At 41.6% G+C, this 21749-nt stretch overlaps 1 protein-coding gene across 3 annotated transcripts in view; it reads right to left on the bottom strand.

Annotated features, from left to right (window-relative positions):
- LOC6606400 overlaps positions 1-21749 on the bottom strand; it is an 88968-nt gene that overhangs the window by 51017 nt on the left and 16202 nt on the right. For all 3 annotated transcript variants that reach the window (XM_032723246.1, XM_032723248.1, XM_032723247.1), the window contains one exon: positions 8660-8707. The gene's annotated coding sequence lies outside the window, so the exon portion shown is untranslated. The remainder of the gene's footprint in view (positions 1-8659; positions 8708-21749) is intronic.

The following is a 21749-nucleotide window of genomic DNA, read 5'->3' as shown; positions in this document are numbered from 1 at the left end:
GTGGGGAGGAACATTCGGTTCCACTTAAATTTAAATAAATTACATAATTTAACGTATCTTTGCACCCAGAAAGGAGAGTTCTTTGTTCTCGCTTAAGAAATATCCGAAAAATATGCAAATTCATGTCGATTCCTTGGCGTTGACATCATGCTTATAAACAGGTTCATAAATTGCGAAGCATTAATTTAAAATTCCCCTTTGTTTAAGTATTATTTGCCTTTTTTGTAGGTACAGCAAAAACCGCTTGATTGCAAATTGTAATACAAACACAGCCCAAATTCTTGTACTTTTAACTGCGAAAATTGTACAAAATTTATGACATGAGTGTCAATAGGCCGTAGCACACAAATGCTGTTAATTAACATTTATTGTTTGCTGATATACTACACAATGAGATAAATAGGAAAAAAACGAATGGCCAAATAGCTGGGGAAATCAACAAAAGAGTCTTTCTGGCCATAAAACGGCATTCAATTTGCTGGCAATAAAATTTTATGAAGGTTTGTATATTTTTGCGCATTGTTTGCTATTGAAATTGGAACTCGAGCGTTTTAGTCGTGGGCGATTTGCTGAAAGAGATGCCAGGCACTTAAATTTATTTTTTAAAATCCAAGCAACTATTTTCCTTCCATTCCACTGATAAGTTAGCCGACTTTGTTCGCTCTAATCAGCAAAATGAAGACTGGCGGCGACTAGTAATTAACCCAGTACATTTTTGACCGATGCCCGATGCCCATTGAGTGCATACAAATTTTTATTTTTATGGCTCACAGAACAATTTAAAGGACTGACAAACCAAATTGATATGATTGGGGAAATGGATGGGGCAGACTCCATTTCTTGTGGCTTCCACTCTTGTAAACAAACTAATTAAAACTGACACTGACGGCGGATGACAATTTACGCAGCTGTCTGGGAAAAAATGGAGTGCTAAGCTGGCTTTCCTCCCTTTGTTGCAATCTTCTTAATTGAAATGTTACACGCACAATTGCCCAGAGTCCAATGGATGCTGCATCAACTGCATTAAAGATGCGACATTCAAATAGGAGTTGAAATTCAAAATGGAATTGGAAATGCAATTCAAGCAATTATTATTTAAATTAGCGGCAACAAATTGGCTAATGAGGCATTGGCAACATGTTGCCAACAGATGTTGCTAGCAACACATGCTGGCCACATTTTCCAGCCAGCAAATAAATAAAAAACCAAAATAAAGCCGAAGAAAAACCAGCAGCCGCCACCAAGTTATGACTCTAACATGCCAAATGCAAAAATGCCAACAATTTGTGTGCACACACACCTAGATGCTAAAATGATGATGACGGTGGTGCTGTTTTCTGTGGTGCGGTACCCTGGTGGATAGGTGGATCGGTGGTGCTGCTGACAACGACGACAGTCAGTCTGGCAAGACATGCGAAACGTGGGCAAATAATTATATGTACATGGATACCCAACCAGCTAGATGTGGTCTCTACTTTTTTTTTCATTTTTTTCCATTGTAATTGTTGCCTATTTGGTGTTGGCTTTTAGCGTAAATGCAAAACTGAAGCAACAATAACAGCAGTCGATCAGGCCTAACCCCTTGAAAAACCATGAAGCCTTTGTAGATCCCGAAATCTGAACGATAAAATTCAAAACTAACAAAAAAATGTTTTTTAGTATAGCTTTTTATTTTATATATATTTTTTTAGTTATTTAGAAAATATGCCTTAAATATATAAAAGGAAGTTGAGAGCTTAATCGGCTTAAAATGAAATTCAATATTGAACCCAACTAGTTACATAAAAGTCGCCCATGCTTCTAAAGGGTTAACTGAAAATTGTTACACATTTTTGTTATTACGCCCGTTGTTGTTTGCTGTTGGCCCCGAGCTGACTTCCAAGCCCAAGCGGTGACAATCATAATTTTTCATAGCTCAACCGGTTTGCGGCGAGCTCGACTGACGTTTTATGCTTAGCTGGAGGCACATTTGCAGCGTTATGCGGGTCGCCAAGCATTTCGCGCAGTGTACACATGCTGCGCATGCGCAGTGTTATGTGCGCACAAGTGTCGTCGGCGTTGGCGTCTCTGGGTTTTGGCCAAGTCCGCTGAGTTGGCCCAAACGACAGGGGGTTCAGGGGTTCAGGGTTCAGGAACGACGTCGTGCTCATTGCACAAAAGAATAATGCGGCATGTGCTCGGGCTGTAATTACCTTGCCTCTCCAAGTGCCACAGCGGGATTGTGTTGGTGTCTCGAAAACAAAAAACTGGCTCTCGTAATTAGCCGTATTTTTATTTTTTGTTTTGGTCTGCTCGCAATGAAGGGCCTTGGGCCAAGGCATTATTTTTTTTGATTTGCATAAAGCTAGAGATTTATGGCTATAAGGCGAGATTTCTTGAATATCAAGGTTGGGCCTATCAAAGTTAAAAAAAAATAATATGATAATATAGTTAACTGCACCAAAAAAAAAAACTAAAAACTAAATAAATTGTACTATTTTTTCAAATGTGTAAAATTTGTTAATTGATTCGATTCATAGACACAGAAATTGGTTTGACATTTCGAGAGCATGTTTCAGTTACAAAGTAAGAAACCATTTCGATTTATTTTATCTCCGACCGCTTTGAAGAGTCTGTAATTCTTTTTGCTTGGCATTTAGGCGGTTGTTATTTCTTTTTCTCTGTTTTTTTTTTTTATACATCTGTGAAATGTAGACGGCGCAGAGCAGTCTATAATTTTCAAACATTCAAGTGCCCATCAGCAGACCAGGCAGACCCATTTTTCTTTGGAGGCTGTCTTGTGAAAGGAAGTTTGCGGCTGCTTAGCTGTTTAGCTACATTGCCACATTACATTGGCAAAATGCCGAGCAACTTGACCAGCAAAAGTAGCAACTGCAACAATTGCTGAAACTGCAGCAGCAACATCAGCGGCAGAAACAACAGGCAGCGGCAGCAACATGAAAAACTATTGCAGCTGCAATTACTCGCACTTCAAAATGCCAACATTTTGCACAAAGAGAATTTTTCGTTGTTGTTTTCCCTGAGCCTGCTGCTCAGCCAGCAACAGCAACAACAAAAGCCCAATGTGGCAACATCAATCATTTTGCATTTGCATGCAACAGACAGTAGCCCAACAACAACAACACTCGCGTTGCAGTGGGAACGGCAAAAGTGAGGCATAAATTAGCTGGAGGCTTTGTGTTAAGTTTAAATATTGCACTTGCCCCTTCAGATCCCCTTTTTAATCTACACTTTACCATGGTCTGCTTAGCTTCATGGGAGTAAAAGTGTAAGAGTGTAAAAGTGTTTCTCCGAAGTCTTTTGTTATTGCTGACTTCATTCTAAAGATACTTGCAGCACTTTCGCTGCCGCACAGTTGCAATCCATTTGGCGTATTTTATTACCAACACAGCATGACTCATGACTCACGACTCAAAAGCCAATCCACGATGCGTTGTCATCCTGGGTCTTCATAATTGCTGTTTGTTTGCCTTTTACGGCTTTTGCCCCAAAGCAACTTAGTTCCCATTCACCCACACAGAAACTCAGAAGAGGACCACTTAAGGCCCTCCATAGACTGTCCACATCCGTTCTGACTCAGTTTCAGAATTGGCTGTAAAACCAATCACCTCTTGACTTATGGGTATTTCCTTGGCATCCTGTTTTATTGTTCTGTGACTAAGAAGTTCTACCAAGAAGTGGAGTTTTCATAGTAATATAAACAAAATTATTCAGTAAAAACTATTATTCTGATAGTTTAATTGCCGTAGAAAGAAATCCATTTGGTTTGCCCATTCGTGTTGACCGCATAAAAGACGCTGACATAACATTTCGCAGGCGAATGATTTATGCTAAATCCGAACAGAAAATCGCATAAACGGACAGGCTTATCTCAATGAGGTGCTGCCAATGGCCAATGGCCATGGAGGCCAACTGAGGAGCCACCGATGGAGTCCCGGACTTTTGGCCATATATGCGTGCAGCCACGCAGAAAAATCGAAGAAAAAAAAACCATACAAAAAGCACAAGAGGCGATATTGATAGGCGCAATTAATTATACGCGCCTCACACTGTCAGTAAGCGTTTTGCTTTGGTGGCACCGTCTCCGTATATCCCCCCCTCTCTCTCTCTCTCTATCGCTCACCACGCTCTATCTCACTTCTTCTTCGATCGAGCGTCGTTGCCGCGTATCAATGACCAAATGACATATTAGCCTTCGTCTTAGTGTAAAAAGCCGCGATAACTTTGGCAGACGCACACGCAATGTGCCTCCAAGAAAGCAGCAACAAAAGAAAAACAAAAATATGTAGAAACCAAACTACCAAAACATCGACGTCAACTTAGAATCTAATCGTTTATTGAACTCCCAAGTCAAACTAGAAATCGAACATAATACGCATACGCAGCGTGCGCCGCCGCATGAAACCGCTTGCGGTCTACGATTTTTCGGTAAACTGGAGCAGACAGTGTCCAACTGTGTCGCTCTGCTGGCCCGCTGGCGGCGTTGAGAGCTGGAAATTACGACCCCAGTCGCCCCTTTCGAACCACCACCCCCCACAGGGCACCAGATTTCGATTAGGAGGCCAGTGGACTACAGTGTGGGAAAATCATGACTGATCTAAATAGACGCTTTGATTATTTTCCGATTCAGCCATTTGTAAGCTAATGTACTAGTCGTAAATATGAAATTTTAAAAATACTAGTACCAAATTTTTGCCTTAGAAGTATGTAAATATCTTTACTTAATTTATTTTCATTTGTATTACTTGTATTAAGCTTTCAATCTTAAGAATGTTTGTGTTTAATTATAACCAATTTTTTTTGTGTGTAAGCCGCATATGAATATGGATTATGCTGGGGGAGTAGGAAGTTGATGTGCACGTTTCGTTGAAATATGAGTAGCTAAGTGACTTTATCACGGTGGCCCCGAACCAACACATAACCCAAGCCCAACCAAACCAAACAAAGTTGAGTAGAAGGGAAGTGTAGAGAGTGGCGCCAATGATTTCCATTGCATTCATTCCCATGAACTTGGAGTGAATGCAACTCCCACGCTTTAAAGTAGCTCGTTTGGGATATTTGTCACGTCTTTGTTGCGGTCTTGAATGGTCGCTTTCCAAGAGGAAAGTCGCTTGAATTTCACAGGCCTAGTCCAGCCCTATTATAAAGTTCTATTCTTCAGAAAGTATATTTACGAGCACAAAGCGTGCGATGTCTGCTTGGAATTCTGATGGCTTGGGACTCAAATAATAGCTTTAAGGTTTGAAAAACATTTTATTCATTTCTCCTTTCAATAATTCTACAATATATAGATTTTTTTTCTATGCTCAGCAATTTCAACATTATTTAATAAGCATGAGGGCGTAGCCGGCAGCTTAGCCGCTTGAAAAACCAACAAAAATCGATGGCAAATTGTCAGTTACTACTGTGTAATCAGCCGAACAATAGCAACAATCATGGCTTGGCAATGCTTTCAGCTTTCAACTCACCACTGATTTGCTAAACAATTACGAGTACACTCGGTGAGTACTGGCCGTACACAACAAATAGGTTGTACAAGCACTTTAGATAAGAATCTTAATAGAATTGCCAGGCGAAATGCAATCCCGACACACACACACACACACACACAGATGCAGATGCACCCACAAAGTAGGGACTCGAGTTGCGACCTAATGATATTTATCAGCAATTCGTACAATTTCCATGAGGGCATCATCATATTTACAAGTTAATATTTACGCTAACAAGATCTGCCCGTCCCCACAACTAAGTTGGTGATCTAGCCACAGGCTCGGGCTGTTGTTCTCTGTTCTTTGGGTTCTTTTGCTTGGTATCCGGGTATCCGGGATCTGGGATCTTGGATTCCCATCCCCAATCCCATTCCTCGCACAAAAGGATCGCAACGGCACACGGCTAGGGAGATGGAGACACTTAGATATCGGGGGAGGGCGACATGAGTAGACAAGCAGAATGCTTGTTAAAGCGCACAACATGCAGATTTCATTAAAGATATCGCCGGATGGCACTGCAGTCGCTGAAGGGAGCCACTTTGCATGTGGCAGACAAAGAGCAAAAGCTGGCGTGCACTGAAAGAAAACTAAGCACATGGGACTTAAAAATAAGTTCAGCAAGTGAAGTTTCTAAAGAAATTCATACATTCAGTATAAATCAATCGAAATAATTTACCAAGCTTACTTCCAAAAATATTAAAATATATATTGTTCAGACTATCTGCTACTCACTAACTCACATTTGCTCAGTGTGCAGAATCAACAAGAAACAGTGATTTCAGCGGATGTTGTTGTTGATGCAAATGTGGTGCAATATGCCTCACTGCGAATGGCGAACTTCTGAGGCGAAAGTGAAGCCCAATCCGTTGGGCAGGAGTTCCTCGCTCGAAGCTTCTAATGAAAGTCCAACAGACTGAATGACTGAATGACTAACTGACGGACTGGCTGAATGTCTGGCCTCGCCTTGCCAACTGTGGCCTAATAGCTGTGGTAATAAAATGGCAATTAAGTGCCTTTATGGCCGTGTCCCATCATCCTGTGCTGGTCCACAGCCGTGGGGCATCCTTTTATGCCCCATGGCCGGAGCCCCATAAAAATACTTGTTTACGCATGTACCAACAACTCTATACTCTATGGCCACAGCAACTGAATCCTGGCTTGGTAATTCGCTGCGGTATCTGCGGTTTTGGTTCTACATTTTTGTATTTGGCAAATCGGTTTTAGGGCTCATCTCTCGCCCGGAATTGTTTATGTTTATTGTTGTCATAAGTTTGTGCTATTTTATAGTTTTATCGGCTTACACATGTCGAATGCAATTTGCCGTTGGGCGGGCCAGTCTACGTTTATTGATTTTAAGTGTGAGTTTATGCGGTGCCCGGATAAAAGGGATCCCATAAAATAATGCCCGGCCCAATTGGATTCGTTCGGCATGTCAACCTCATAAGCAGCGCACACGAATTAACGCTGGGCACTCGGATTCCCCGCCGGGATCGGTAATGAATCTGGGGGGATCGTCGGGATCTCTTTGCCTTTCTGCATTCTGAAAGGCAGCATAAGCATAACCCAAACAAATCACAAGATTAAAGCAAATCTGGCCATCTAGGCACTTGTTTGGATTGGCTTTATGGTCAACTGGTGAGTAGATGAACAACAGCACAACCGACACTTTAGAAGCCCTTTGAGTGGCAATTTAGGCATAATCAGGCTGTTAAAGCCAGCTTGATTGTCGATCATCGTGCACTGCGCGAAATGTTATGCCAATTTGTGTAGAATATTTTACTCAGTGTAAATTTTACTTACGTAAATATTTTCATATCTGCTTCCTATTAGAAAATACATCTACATGCTTTATAGTTCAGTTTTATATTTTTTTCGCATTGGGGAAATCCCAGCAATGACGGTATGTATTTTACAATTTGTTTTCGACTGATTGCCCTTTTGTGATTTGGTTTTAGAGTGCGGTTATCTCTGACGGATTTCAGTTAAGATTCCATGACAAACCAATTTCAATCAGCAAGGTTTTGAGTGCGGCTTTCAGTGACTGGCTTCGTGAGTCACTAACTCTGCGTATGCGTAATATTTCTTAACGGCTAAAGCTGTCTTCTCTGCAGTTGCTCTCGTTTCTCTGCCAAACTGACGATTTCCGTTCTACCTGGGCGGCAGAAACGAACTCGTTATCTCTCTTTGTTTATTTTTATGGCTCTTTCCAAAGTATTAGTTATCAGAAATGTCGTTGCTTTTGTTGATTTCCCCACCGTTTTTGGCACAGCCCGCTTTAGATACATTAATGCGAATTCGATTTGGAAATATTTGACTTTGATTTGAGTCACAGCCAGTTCACGAGAATCTCTTATTGCCCGAAAGAACTGAGATATTCCGAAATCGTGTGTACGCTTATTGAAATGCAAACAGTTGGGGAGCAACAACAGAAGCAACATGACATGGCAGTACATATTTGCATGGGAATTAGAAACAAGAAACGCTGAATATCTGACTTTGGAGTTTTTTGCGCTGGCGCAGAAATCTTGTTCGGCATGGGGCGGCCTTATAGCCAAGGCATGCCCCATACCAAAAATAACTCGGCATACAGCAACATCATATCGGCTGCAGCAGCAGCAACAACCGCAGCAGCAGCAGCAGCACACGAGCAACCTCAAACTTGCCCAGCAGCAGCAGCAGCAGCAGCAGCAGCAGCAGCAGCAGCAGCAGCAGCAACACAAATGGCAACATTAGCGCAAATTTCAACGGGGCACAATTTGAATTTGAATTTTGCTTTTTGTGCGACACTCACAAACACGTTTTCTGTATATATTTATTTTGCTTTGCGTTTTTGGGCCTTTTATAATATATAGAAAAAGCCAGGCCAGCGCTACAACAACTCAAGTCAGGCAAAAAACCAAAAAAAAAAAAAAAAAAAAAAAAAGAATTCCCCCAGAGCCAATGACTCCGAAAAAAACATGTGTTGATTAACATAAATGATTTCTGTGCGGCTCAAAAGCCTGTTCGTCTGCCATTTGTAAAATGTAAAAGCATTTTTGGATATCTGTATTGCTGCTCGGTGTCAAAACGTAAATAGCAGCTGGCAAATATTTATTGACTTAATTGGCATATTTTCTCGGCACTGGGAAAGTTTAGCTTTTCAGTTAATTAAGAAATTTGTTACATACCTTTTTTTGCTGCAATTTTCATGCAAAATATCCCGGCGATTCCAAACTCTGCAAAGAGAAAGCCAAAAAATGAAGGTTAGTTTATTTGTCAACTAATCAAGGCAATCGTTAAGATAGTTGGGCTTTTGTTTGGAGGGTCCAACAAAAATATTGGCACGCAGTGCGTTATATGCTAATTTCACGCTGTATGTTTTGCATGATAAATGCCTTGACTAAATGCATAAATTTAAGCCAAGTTAAGCAAACAGCTGAGCAGCTGAAAGCAGGTAGTTCGCTGTTTAAAGGTTGCTAGGCCAGTTTCGTTTGCCCAGCTGGACACAAAAATAAATTGACACAACTCGATCCAAGTTTGGGCCATAAAACTTCGAGCAAATCGATAATGCAATGCGGCATATATTAGCGGGTGATGAGTTGAAGATGCGGAGGAAACAAATGTTATATTCGACGATTTGTACTAGTTAAAAGGTACATAAATCTACGACATAGCCTCTAAACCATTCAAAATACCGACGATTATACAGAAACCCAGCTTGAGTAACATGCCGTATTTTTCTTGCTGAAGAACTGACCAATATGTTCGGGAAGCACAAGGCCAAGACGAGTGACGTTGATTGCGAAATGTCTCATATAACTTGCAGAGCAGCTTGCACAATTTTCCAAACAACACAACCCCAAGCGAGTCGTCTTCGTGTTCGTTGTTTTCCATTTTTCCATTTTCGCATTTACCATCCTTCCTTTTGCAATTCAATCAGCTGACATATAGTACGTAGCCTCCTGGCCAACGGAACGGAACCAGACGTCATTTGGAATACAAATCGCCCGATGTGGCACATCAGGTTTCGCCATGGTCGTCACTCAAAGCCCAAACTGAAACCAGTAGAATTTCTAAACTGGTTGAGCGACACAAAAGGCCGAGAGCCAGTCACTATTCACTACTCACTATTCGCCACTAACAATGCATCTCGCATTCTATACTAAATGTATAACAAATTCCGGTAGGTGCGGTGTGCTGTTTTTACTTTCAAATGCCTGGCATATTTCTACAGTTTTACCCATGGCAAATGGCTGGAAGATCGAGCCCTGTCAGCTCTGGCCAATTTGCGTGTGTTAATTGAGACTAACTGCCCCAGTAGACGGCGGCCCTAGTGCTTTGATTAATTATAGACAGGCTGTCATAATTTACGACTGCGCTGAGTTTGTGGCTAGTTGCATGACAAAATGCAGTGGAAAAATGAGGAGGAAATGTTACACAACATCGCGCATCTGAAAATGAAAGCCGCCCCTCTCGAAATCTTTGTGTTTTTCTAACCCAGAAAAATAAGAGCGCTGCGAAAGAAAGCAAGCCACTCGAATAGTTGACAAATCATCGCCAGATTTACTTTTCAAGAATTAATCCCGCAAATCTGCAGACTCATGGCCTAATCAAAAGTAAGAGTTACCGAAAATTGTTCATCAGCAATGAAAATAAGACAAAACTGGGCACCGAATTAACCCATATTTTTGCCAAGAGATGATCGCGGGCTCAAGACCCCAAGTGGAAAAGTGGAGAGCTTGCGTGCCTAGAGCTTATTGATCGAACCGATCGAACAACAAATGGCAGTTGCAACTACTGACACACCTTTGGCCATAAAAACGAGCTATATGGATATACACGTATATATATATAGTTTTAAAGCCGAAGTCGAGTTGCAACTGTTGCAATAATGAGCAACTGCCAAAGGGAGATAAGACGGTGTGTGGGTGCCACCGAACTGGCGAACCACCTGCATTTTCCATTTTCATTTTCCCATTTGATGCCGCTTGATTCGCAATTTGAAAGCCTGCCAATCAGCTGGCTAAAAGTGAACAATGAACAACTGCCAACTTAGCTGGCCCAGCGTGTGACTGCCAAAATATTGCATTGTGTGCACACGATTTCGTTATGCATTTCAAATGCAAATTGGTTTTGAAAGGTAATTGATCCCCGGGCTCGTTGCGCCGCTCAATGACAGAATTATTCTCCGATTGCGACTTTCAAATGCAGCGCAGGAAATACAAAACACAAGAAACTGAAAACTTACAAAAAAAAGGCTAAAAAGGTGCCCACAAAAGATTTGTGAACTGATTTTGTATGCTGCCAGCAAACATAACGAAATCATGGAAATTAAATAAACTCCGCACGATCCCTGGCACATTTATAACTTTGAACTTGACAGCCGCTGACTAGATGCCACTAAAACATTCCAAGGCACATACAGTCAGCTCTCGCTAGTGGTGGAAATTTGAAGTTTTAGAAATAATAACCAAATAAAGATTATTAAGCATTTAACAAAAGTATTGTGATATTTTTATGGAAGTTATTAGCTACTCTACAGTGGTAGTTAACTTAAAAAGAACGACATAAATTTGTATTCATAAATCGCCTATATGTCACTGTAGCTTCAAGTTTCCAAGTGCCCACTGTACTTTAAAACCAATCTAGTTCTATCTGCGTTTCTTTGATTTGACAGCGTTAATTGAATTTCATTTTCATTCAGATTTCCCGCCAGCTTTCTGGGTGAGCCGAACCGAATAGCTCTTCTAATCGGGCTGCATGGTTCATTACGCATGCAGGGAAGCGTTACAAATTAACCCAGTTATTTACGATTATTTCGTTTTAAATTTGGGTATTAAAGATGATTTAGCCGCCCATGCAATATGAGTACAATACAATAGGTGCGCTCGATTGCGTTCTGGAGATGCAACTGAGGCAGCGGCAAGATCTTGTAAATTACATAATCGCCCAGCTGGCCAGCAAAGTTGGTAGGCATGCTGTTTGGACCTGACTCGAATAGTATCCGCATTTGTATCTGTATCTTCTAGCCGGGCCTAAAACGTGTTTCCGCAGTCGACTGCTCCATTTTGGCCCCCTTCCCCGTCCAACCGACCAAGACTTTCGAGTCGTAATTGCCCTGGCAATTTGCAATTGTGCGGCTCTGGTTCTGGCAGATTGATGCCTTAGTTTGATAATGGCCAATGTCGAGGCATGCAATTTTAACGGTTGCACGGTGTCAGAAAGAAAGAAGAGATTCCCCGGCCTTTCGGAGATGATAATTCCCGGTAGCCGAAAACAAAGGGCAACAAACTGGTAACTGCAACTGTGTCAAGTGAGTCACACAGAAGACAAAGATGAACCCAATTCTTATTCTTATTCTCATTCTTATTATTTTCTCCCATAAAAAATCATCAGTCACGTGCCCTCTTAGCCATCTTTCCTGCATTTTTTCCCGTATTCATGGCACAGCGCTCTATTGTCTGCGAAAAAAGTGCATTTAAAAAACGATACAGGTGACAGAAAATTAGCAAAAAACAAAGTGTTATGTACGACAGCTGAAAGAGCGACAATTAGGCGCATTTTGTGTGTGTTTCGTATTTTTTCTTGTCTGTCTGCCAGTTTGTGGCTATTGCATTCAATTCCCCCAAAACCGAAAATTGCGCAATAACAATTTGCGCTGCACAAAAATGCGCGAGCAGCTTGGCCAGCAAACAAAAAAAAAAAAAAACAAAAAACAATACGAAAACTGAGACAAGTTGCGTGGTGGCTTTGTTACACTGATACGCAGAAAATCGGAATTTTTACGCTTTAATTTAAAAGCTTAATTTCAAAATTAATTAAACATGCACCAGTTTAGTGTTTTATTATATCATCAGTTAATCTGAACAAGAAGAACTTAGTATTTCAGTGTCATGTAAACCAAACTGCATATTTGTAAGTATAGGTCCATAAATGAGATTTATCTATGTAAATTCCAGTCTTCTGTTTTTTCCAGTGTACTTGCATTGCCTATGCGATTAAACATGTGGTTGGGGGTGTGGCAATTGTTTTGGCCTGGGCACAATATTTGAGACATCGTAAAGTTTTCACACAGTTCATTAAGCGAAACAAATAAATAAATAGAGTTTAATTGTGCAATCGCCGATAGAAATTGTCATCGCGGGCAATGCAATCGAACCATAAATGGTCAAAAGCAATGGCAGCTTGGGATGGGGGGTGTTAATAGCCCCCTAAGCCTAATGAAGGTTAATGGACAGAGCGGGTGACATAAAAACGTGAAATGCACGAAAAGCAGTGGAAAATTGTCAAAAACCGTTTCAATACCCGCGGCAGTTGGGGGCATAAATCATGCAAAATGTACAGTTAATAAAACGATCGAATTTCATTAATTGTAAATTAAGCCCGTAACCAAAAACGCACATGAGAGCGAGACAGCGCGATCGGGTGAGAGTGGGTGAGCGATAGAGGACGCTTGCATTTGGAAATGGGCTAGAGCTGTTTTTCCCTGGCTTTAACCTGGCCCGTGGTGTTTTTCTTCTTCTGGGGACGAGCCACGACAACCACGCAGAAAATGCGCGACAAGGCGACGACGACTCAGCTGCGATGGCGACAACTGCATGCCACGGAAAAGCTGCTGCTGCCACCGATACTGAAACAGAAACAGAAACAGACGCGGTTTGGCTTGCCTGGGGATGGAATGATGATCATCGCTGTGGCATGGGCTTTATAGACCGCAAGAAATACTTAGATAGATGCTTTGGAAAGCAAGAAAACACACTATATATATATATATATCTTCCTTAATTTACTTTTTCATTTTACATATTTATTTTGAGGGCTAATATCAATTATATGGCGCTATCAAACTGTAAGGTATTTATTTATTTAGATCACTATATTTTTCTCTAAGTGCTGATTGGTGCGTGGTGTGGTGGTGCATCTGAGCCTGGGTTTGAGCCAGCATTGTTGATTGGTGGCTGCAGTTGGCTGGCGACGTTAATTTCACTTTAACAAACATTTCGCTTGTCTGCCGCCGAGACCGCAAATGCCAAAGCAGACTTTTGCGGCCTGTGTGACAGATCATATAGAAATGTGTTGCATTTCTAATCAAAACGATCGATCAAACGGTAGTTTTCTGTTGCGTTTGCCTCTCAGCTGCAGATTGAGTTAGAGTTTGAGTTTCGACTCGCATGCCCCGTATGAGTTATGTATCGGCGATATGAGGCGCACATATGGCGCTGGTTTGTTTGCCTAACCGTCTGTCTGTCTGCCCGCCTGTCTATCTATCTGTATATCTGTATATCTTTCTGGCAGACCCGTCCCTTTCCCCTTTTTTCTCCATGTGTATCCGATTTGTCTGTCTGTCGGTCTGCCTGTCGTTTTGTCTGGCTGTGCGAATGCCTCAGTTGACACACGATACTCTGCTTTAATAACGGTGGCCTGCATCTGTGTTTGCGTTTGTCAGCCATTCGATTCGATTCCCCATTTGATCGATCGCTGCTGAAAACATAATTTGGTCGGCGGCGGCGGGTCTTTTAAGGAAATGCATTGCCCAAACAAAAAGTCTCAATTACACAGACCGTGTGGAAAGGGAAAGGGGCCCTAAAGCCGTATTATGCTTAATGGCCCAGCTAATAGCCTTCATCCCTGGCCTTAGCCGTATGGCAATTGGTAGACCCCCAATTCGTAACCCTTAACCTTTCGCAGCAGCCCCCTTTGATCGGCAACAACCTTGAAACCCATGCTATAAACAATCAAAAACCCATTAACGCCTGCTACGAAACCTTTTAGAGGGACCTTGCCGGCTCTATGTTGGCTTACGAGTATTTACCAACATCATTACGATGAGGCTGCACATTTTCTCAAGAACTATTACAGCCACTAAGCGAAATTAAACAATCTACATACATTCGAACACTTGGAGTCGGAATAATAGTTATGCAAATTAGTGGGGGGCTTTAGAAGATGTGAAAATTTATCAAATAGGTTATTGGTTTTACTGTTACATAATACTTAATATTATGGCTCCTTAAACATATTTTATGTGTAGATTTAATATAGAAGAGATGCTTATAAGAATGGTTTGGTAATTATTCCTGAGACATATGTATGCCTCATCGAAGAAACGCAGCATGTGTGGGTCCTAAACTAGTGACCCTAGCTGTATGTTTAGATGCAGCATCTGTGGAAGTGGATGCAATGATCCTTCACCCCCACAGCAGCCAGATCTGCCCGACCCTTCCCTCGGGCCCACTATTCGAATAGAGAAACAACGTTTTGTATCTTTACATTTCTAAGAAGCATTTAATGCCCAAGCGAGCATTGCGTGCCGCAGTCTGCGTTGCAGATAGATTCAGAGTCGGATACAGATACAGATGCCGATTTCGATGGCGATGTGCTGCTGGGGAGCCTCCACGTAATTCCAACTTTGAATCTGCCTGGGTGCCACAAGTGTGACTATTAAATTGGCGGCGGTAATTTCAAGTTGTTGTTTTCCCCGCTGTTTTTTTTCGCCAGGCCAAATGTCCGCCATGGGCTCGGTTTTTTCGGTCTGACTCTGGGACCACACAACCAATTCTGTGGGATCGCCGCTTTGGGCTTGTTTGCTTTTTCCTTGCTTTTGCTTTGCTTTGCTGTTGCTTTGCTCTTGCTATTGCTTTTGCTGCTGCCTTAACTGAAATTAACCCTCTCGTGTGTGCGTGCGTGTGTGCCTCACTGTCTGTGGGGCATTATGCAACCGCTGCACAATCGTTGCGGCACATATGAAAAGCGAGTCTGAGGCTCCCTCACTCCGTTCTCGTTCAATTGAATTTTTATGACGAATTTTAATGCCCCAAAAACGGACAGTTGAACTCTCGTTGCAGTGAAAAAAAAAGAATATCAGCACATATAGGTCATCAATTAGACAGTTTGGGAAATTTGCTGCCTGTGTTAGTGCCCTATATAAAAGAGATTTTTTTTTATGAATAAACAATAATTTTTAAAATAATTAAACAAACTTAAGCTAGATTAACAGTACTGTTAAGTATGACTTCCTCTTAAAGCACAGATGATTTAATACTTTTCAAAACCACAGAGATACCTCTTATTTTCCCCTGTGCATATTGACTGGGCCACCCAGGATTTAATTGCCAGCTCCGATGGGTAATTAAAATCAGCATAGCGTCCATAGCTTCGCGCAATCGCAGAGCATCTGCACCATTGCAGTATCGCAAGAGAAAATCTGATTAGCGACCTACGCGCGACATTTTGCGGAATTATGGCGGCATATTCTGGGCTGTCAGTCGGAGTCCGGGCAACTGACCAGTCGGGCGTTGCCCACACGCTCCGCCGGCGGCTGTCAGAACGGTTTAAGGAGTCGCCATCAGCCGCCCAACTGGCAGACAGGAACGGCCATCGGGTGACAAATCAATAGCTGGCAACGTAGGCAGAACAGCAGGATCAGAAGCAAAGTCCATTCTCCAGACTCGAGACTCCAGACTTCCAACTCCCAACTACCAACGCCACTGGTCCATCGAAACTCCATCGAGTGTAGGCATTAAATATGCTGCTGACACTTGGAAATCTGTCCCCCGGTAATCAGCAATAAGACATATCTCTGCCCAACTCGGCTGCCAGTTGATATTGCGACATGATCGAGAATCTCCACTGGGGCGTGGGCTTTGTAGCATTGCCGGTCTACAGCTAATTAAACGGCTTTGCTGCCATGGCTGAGCGCAAAAAAAAAGTACAAATAAAAGTGAAAAACTGACGAGAAAAATACTCCACTGAAAACCAGAAAATTATGAGACAACGACAAGCGTTTTGTAATGTACCAAGTTTGATGAGTTCAAAGACCGGACGTAAAAATACAAAGACCTCAAGCGGCGCTCACTGGAAATCGTAAGAAAATATACATTTTACAACCGGTGCTTACAAGAAAAAAAAACCAACCATAATGGGCAGCTCTAAGGTCAAGGACTTGGAAAATAAGCTTGTGGCCAAAAAAAAAAAGATTTGGATACCGAAAAGCGGAAATGGGTCGGTCATTAGATCAAGGTTTCTTGCCCGGCAAAGATCACACAAAGCAGCGGAGGAGCTCTGAAAATGGAAGCGGTTAATTAGATCGACTGGCAGATACAAAGCCCAATTAAAAGCTGTTCCAGCTGACATAATTTGTTTGATTGTCTAATTCGGTGTGCGATTCGAAAATGTTGCAAATGATTTGCATTTTCCTGTTGCCCTTCGTTTAGCTAGCGTCCACAATTGCGCATTGAGATTTCATCTGGCGTTGAATGCCAATTCTAATGTATGCGCAAAAACAAAGCTTCCTCTTCGAATGAATGGCCTGCGAATGCAAATTTTCCCCTTTGTGTTTTTCTTTCTCTCCTATTTGGATGGATGAGCAGGACGTCGCTTTGGTCTGTCCAAAAGTGTGGGGCACAAGCCAAAAAGGGGGGTCAAAAGGGGGGCAGCCGACTCTTATCTTGTCACAGAAAACTCGGGCTTGCTCCCCTGTTTTTGTCTTTGCTCCTCGCAGAAAATAGCTGAGCCAGCCAGTCGAATTGATGTATGTGTGCACTGGGAAAATTGGTTAAAATAGTTCTTTGGTAAAGTAAGTAAGTTTAAAAATATAGTACATGAATTTGATTAGGTTGCTAGTTTGATTTGATCCCTGCCATTCTATGCAACTGACAACAATTGTTCTCAGTGCATTTATGCTGGGACTTGAAGCTCAGGGGACAAAAAATAGCACAATGCGACTAACGATGTCTGTTCGGGAATGGCTCGACTGACTTGATACATTGTTGGAGGAAGTGATCTCATCGTAAATTACAAATTACACAAAGTCACGATATCAATTTCAGATATACCCGATGTGTTTGTCGCTCTAGCTGTTTGTTGTTATAATTAAATTGTTGTTATTTTTTCGCTGCGATCAGCGCACCCAACACGAAAAAGAAATGTTCGAAGGAAAAAAAACTTAGCCATGGAAATTGATTAATGTATTTAAATTGATTGAGCGAGGCGAAACGAAGCGAAGAGGCAGAATCGAATGAAGAAAAAAGCCCACCAAAAGTCGACTAATTGTAGAAGAATATTTCGAAGAGCCGCCACAGAAATTAACATAAATAACAGCGTTTGGGTTGAGGGTCAAACACCTACGCCTGGAAAAGAGTTAACTTTGCCCCGGCACACGTGGTTCATTAGAAGCAGATCAGCATGTGAAGCTTTGGGTATTGTATATATCCAAGTCTATGACTATATGCCCTATTTACCGATTTCGGCTGGCGAAAGGTGACGATGCTGACCCATATGCGGTGAAAGCCTCTTTAATCAGCGACGCGGGATTTCGCCGTGATTTTCCACGGAAAATGCGGCGAAGTGCCTTGTCATGGCCCAAAGGCCGGCCTAAATACTATTAACTAACTGTGGCCCATTTCTAAGACAAACAAATCCGATCCCCACACACACATACGCCCCCACAAACGCCGTAGAATTTTAATTGGAATTTCATTTGATGGCGAGTCGAGAAACCGAATCTGTTGATCGGGTTACTTCTGGGACTTATCTGCCACTGTGATAATTGCAGAATGTGAATAATTTGACGGTGAATACCTGCCATTAAAATTGTTTTAGATAACCATATCTATTTGTTATTGAGTGATAGGAAAGTAGCAACAAAAATGAGCGATTATTTAAAAATAATCAAGCAGAGATAAGCATTTCGAATATTGCAGTTTACTGATTATACCTCAGCTTTGTTGCTTGAAGTTTTTGCAAGTTTTGGGTTTCGTTTTATCCAAAACTCCAGCTGCAATTAAAATACACTTCCGTGAATCTCTTTTCGTTTGCCCATTCGATTTCTGTTGACACTGTTGGTCGGGCATCAAATGCGTTGCCAAATATTATGGGAGATATTCATCGCATAGGCAAATATTGCTGCAGCTAAGCTGCAGCTTAATTAATAAAGCAAATACAAATATTTTGCTATTTGCCCGCTGTGCATTAAAGCCCAGGTGAACTTATGCAATTCGAGTGCACAACAACGACGGCCATAAATTTACACATTGTCATGTGCGCCGGGCTCTTTTGTGGCACATAATATTATTTTTTCACAGCATGTTTTCGCCTTTATCTGCCCAAGTGTCGGTTGGCGTTGCGCTTTTCTAACAAATTCTGCCAGCTCAAAAAGCTGGCTAAAATATTTGCCAGCACAAGTGTTTCAATTTTGGAATTTCGGACAGCCAGGCAGGCAGGCAGTCAGGTAAGAAAGATATGCGATACGGCCCAGATGTCGGGATTGTCTGGAAGTCTGGCTTGTAGGTGGTTATGTCACCTGGTCGCCGGACTGCTGATTGTTGACATGTTGCACATGCACATGCGCATGCACATGCAACACTTGTTGGGTTTTGAAAACGACCTTCAGGATTTGGTAACTAAGAGCATTTAAACGACATCACATCACCACACACATCTCAGCGATGCGGTCCTGGCCACAGACAAGGTCAACTGCATGCATATAAAATCAGCCTGCTTTTTATGTGCATTACAAATCAATATAAATCGAAGAGTTATAAAAAGCTGAGCAGACCATAAAGAAGAGGCCGCTCACAATGAAATCTGAAGTCTGGAAACTGGAAACTGGAATTGCCCGGGTGAATGGCTGCTGTGGCTTTTGCTGCATTGATAACCACCGGAGATGTGTGCTCTCGCCTAGCACATAAATCTTTTCACACCCAGAGAGACTGCGACTCTGGCCATCCGGCCAACTATAGTAGATGGCCAACTAGCTAACCGGCTTTGTATCTGCGCAAAGTGCATGTAGTTTTGAAATTTGAGCTACGCATGCGACGACCGCAACCCAAGCCCATGCTCAGCTAATTACTAGACCAAACCAAGTTCTGGAAATGCGTTGAAAAATAATAATAATAAAACACACAACGCTGTGATTATCGCTAGTTATAATTTACGAAAAAATTAAAAAAAGTGACAGCTTTTTTTGTGTTTTAATTGGCAAAGCGAAGCGGCATGATATCATATTGTATATACTAGAGACAGTAATCATTTATTTTTAGCCAAATTGACAGCCACCGAGCGGGCCGATAAAAATGGCTAATTAAAGTGGGAGAGGAAGCGAGATAAGCGACAGCGTGACTATGTGCCTCCGGAGTATTTATATGTATTCTTTTTACAAATAAATGGCGACTTATCAATCTCGGCTCATTTGTCGTCTGGCGTGAATGTTTGCCACTTGACGCGGTTCAAGGTTCAGAGCCATAAAAGAGAGCCAGAAATTGCTAACAATAAGGAATCGAAATCGAAGTCGAAATCAGTTTCACTTTTCATTCATCCTCACTGACCTGCCCATAAATGCCAACTCACCATTTGAATTGTTCGTACAACACTGCGTATGATTGACGTGCGCAGTCATGGAGAAATTAATGAAAAACTAGGCACAATAACAGCAACTTGCCGTAATATGAAATTCACCTTAAAGCATGGAAAAACGCACGGAATTCGTAATGAAACAGCAGAAAAAAACCAACATAAATACGAATTAAATGTGTTTTATGTTCGAGCCTATGCCTTGATTGCGTACCTCGAAAATGTTTACAGCACCTCGCTATTTTCGTTCAAAACAACAGTGTGCACTGTGCACACACGGCGTATGCGCAATCCGAGCTGCTTTTTCCCTCATTTTTGCTGCTTTTGCTGTATTTGAAAACGCATCGTGTCGTATGGCAATCAACGCGCACAGCTGGAAACTTCTAAGTTTGTTTACACAGCAACATCAGCAGCAACACCAGCGGCATCTTGAAATGGGCAAAAACTTACAACAACACACACCAAAAATAAATAAATTATTTCCATTTTTCGACTGCTTTTTTTGGGCAAGTCCAGCGCCTTTTTCAGCTTTTTTTTGCCCCAGCTGCTGGTGTTGTTTTCGTAGTTGTTAACATTAACGAGTTGCCAGCCAGGCAACACAACAAATAAAACTTCAATAGCTATAATATTCGTACGCATGAAAGGCAACAAGGAGATTTTTACTCAAGTACTCAAGTAAAACAAGAGGCCCATTAAATTTTTAATTTATATGATACCTCATATCTGCTGTAACAAACAGACACATATTTTACATAACTTGGATGCTCTTCGGGATTAGGATTACGCTTACCATAAAACTGTTTTGAATACGATATTAAAGATAAATAATGCAAATGGCATAATATTATTACAAAGTATTTGTATATACATTTTTAATAATAGAATCGCTGATTTCAACCTTCTACTGCTATATACACTTTTGTAACTTTACGCACATTAAAGTCGTACAAAAAGCGCGGCTTTCCATGTAACACTATCGACAACTGAAAGCCAGTTCATTGAGGTCAGCTTTGGCTGATAGGTTTCTTTTTATGTCCAGCTTATCAGGAGCGTAAGTGTTTCTTTCCATTAGTTGCCACTAGTGCATTTGAATTCTGAGAAGTTTTTCTTGTTCAACAAAAGATGATTGCTTTACCAGCTTAAAACAGTTGAGCTGCATTATACTTATGCTATATTCCTCATTACTCAACTTACCTTACAGAATGTAGGTATAGAGATTTTCTAAAGTTACCTAATGATATTCTTTCGATTTTGATTTATCTGGCTAACGTTCTGTCCTAATATTTTCTTCCTGTGCGCGCTATCTTATCGCCAAATAAAGGCCGCAAGTTTTCCAATACTTTCATTCATACGCGGAATTCCGTATGGCTTCCATGGAAAGTTTGCTTATCTGAAGTGTATTCCTGATAGCGATTCGCTTTCAGCTGCCTTAAAATCCGACATCCGAAATCCTATCCGGCATTCCATTCACCCACATTTGCGGATAATATTTATGCACTCGCCGAATGAAATTCAATACGCTGCGTTGAGTTCATGAGTAATGCAACCCAGTAATGCAGCCCACCTTGACTTAATTTGCCGCGTCTCTTTTTACTTTGAAAGTTGCAACGAAAACAGAATTCACACGGAACCGACTTTCAGCGGCGCTTGGCTTTTTCCATTCAATGTCAGGCCGAAAGGTGAACTCTGGCCAGAACCGCAATCAAAGGCAATCCCACCATAAATCACTAATGACACCAACTTTATCTGTCTGTTTAAACAGCCATAAATTCTACACAAGAAAAAATCCAGCAAAACAACACCCGAGAATAAGCAACGATCTAAAAGGTTCTAACACCTCACCTCTCACTGCATTCATATAATTTATGCGATCTCCAGACAGACGCTCTTTGATATCAAATTATTTTCGCCGCCACATGAGTTATGGCG

The sequence above is a fragment of the Drosophila sechellia genome, chromosome 3R (genome assembly GCF_004382195.2).
Source record: "Drosophila sechellia strain sech25 chromosome 3R, ASM438219v1, whole genome shotgun sequence".
In the NCBI taxonomy this organism is placed as follows: Eukaryota; Metazoa; Arthropoda; class Insecta; order Diptera; family Drosophilidae; genus Drosophila; species Drosophila sechellia.
Note: the sequence above shows the minus strand (reverse complement) of the source record. Positions and strands in the feature narration are given on the sequence as shown.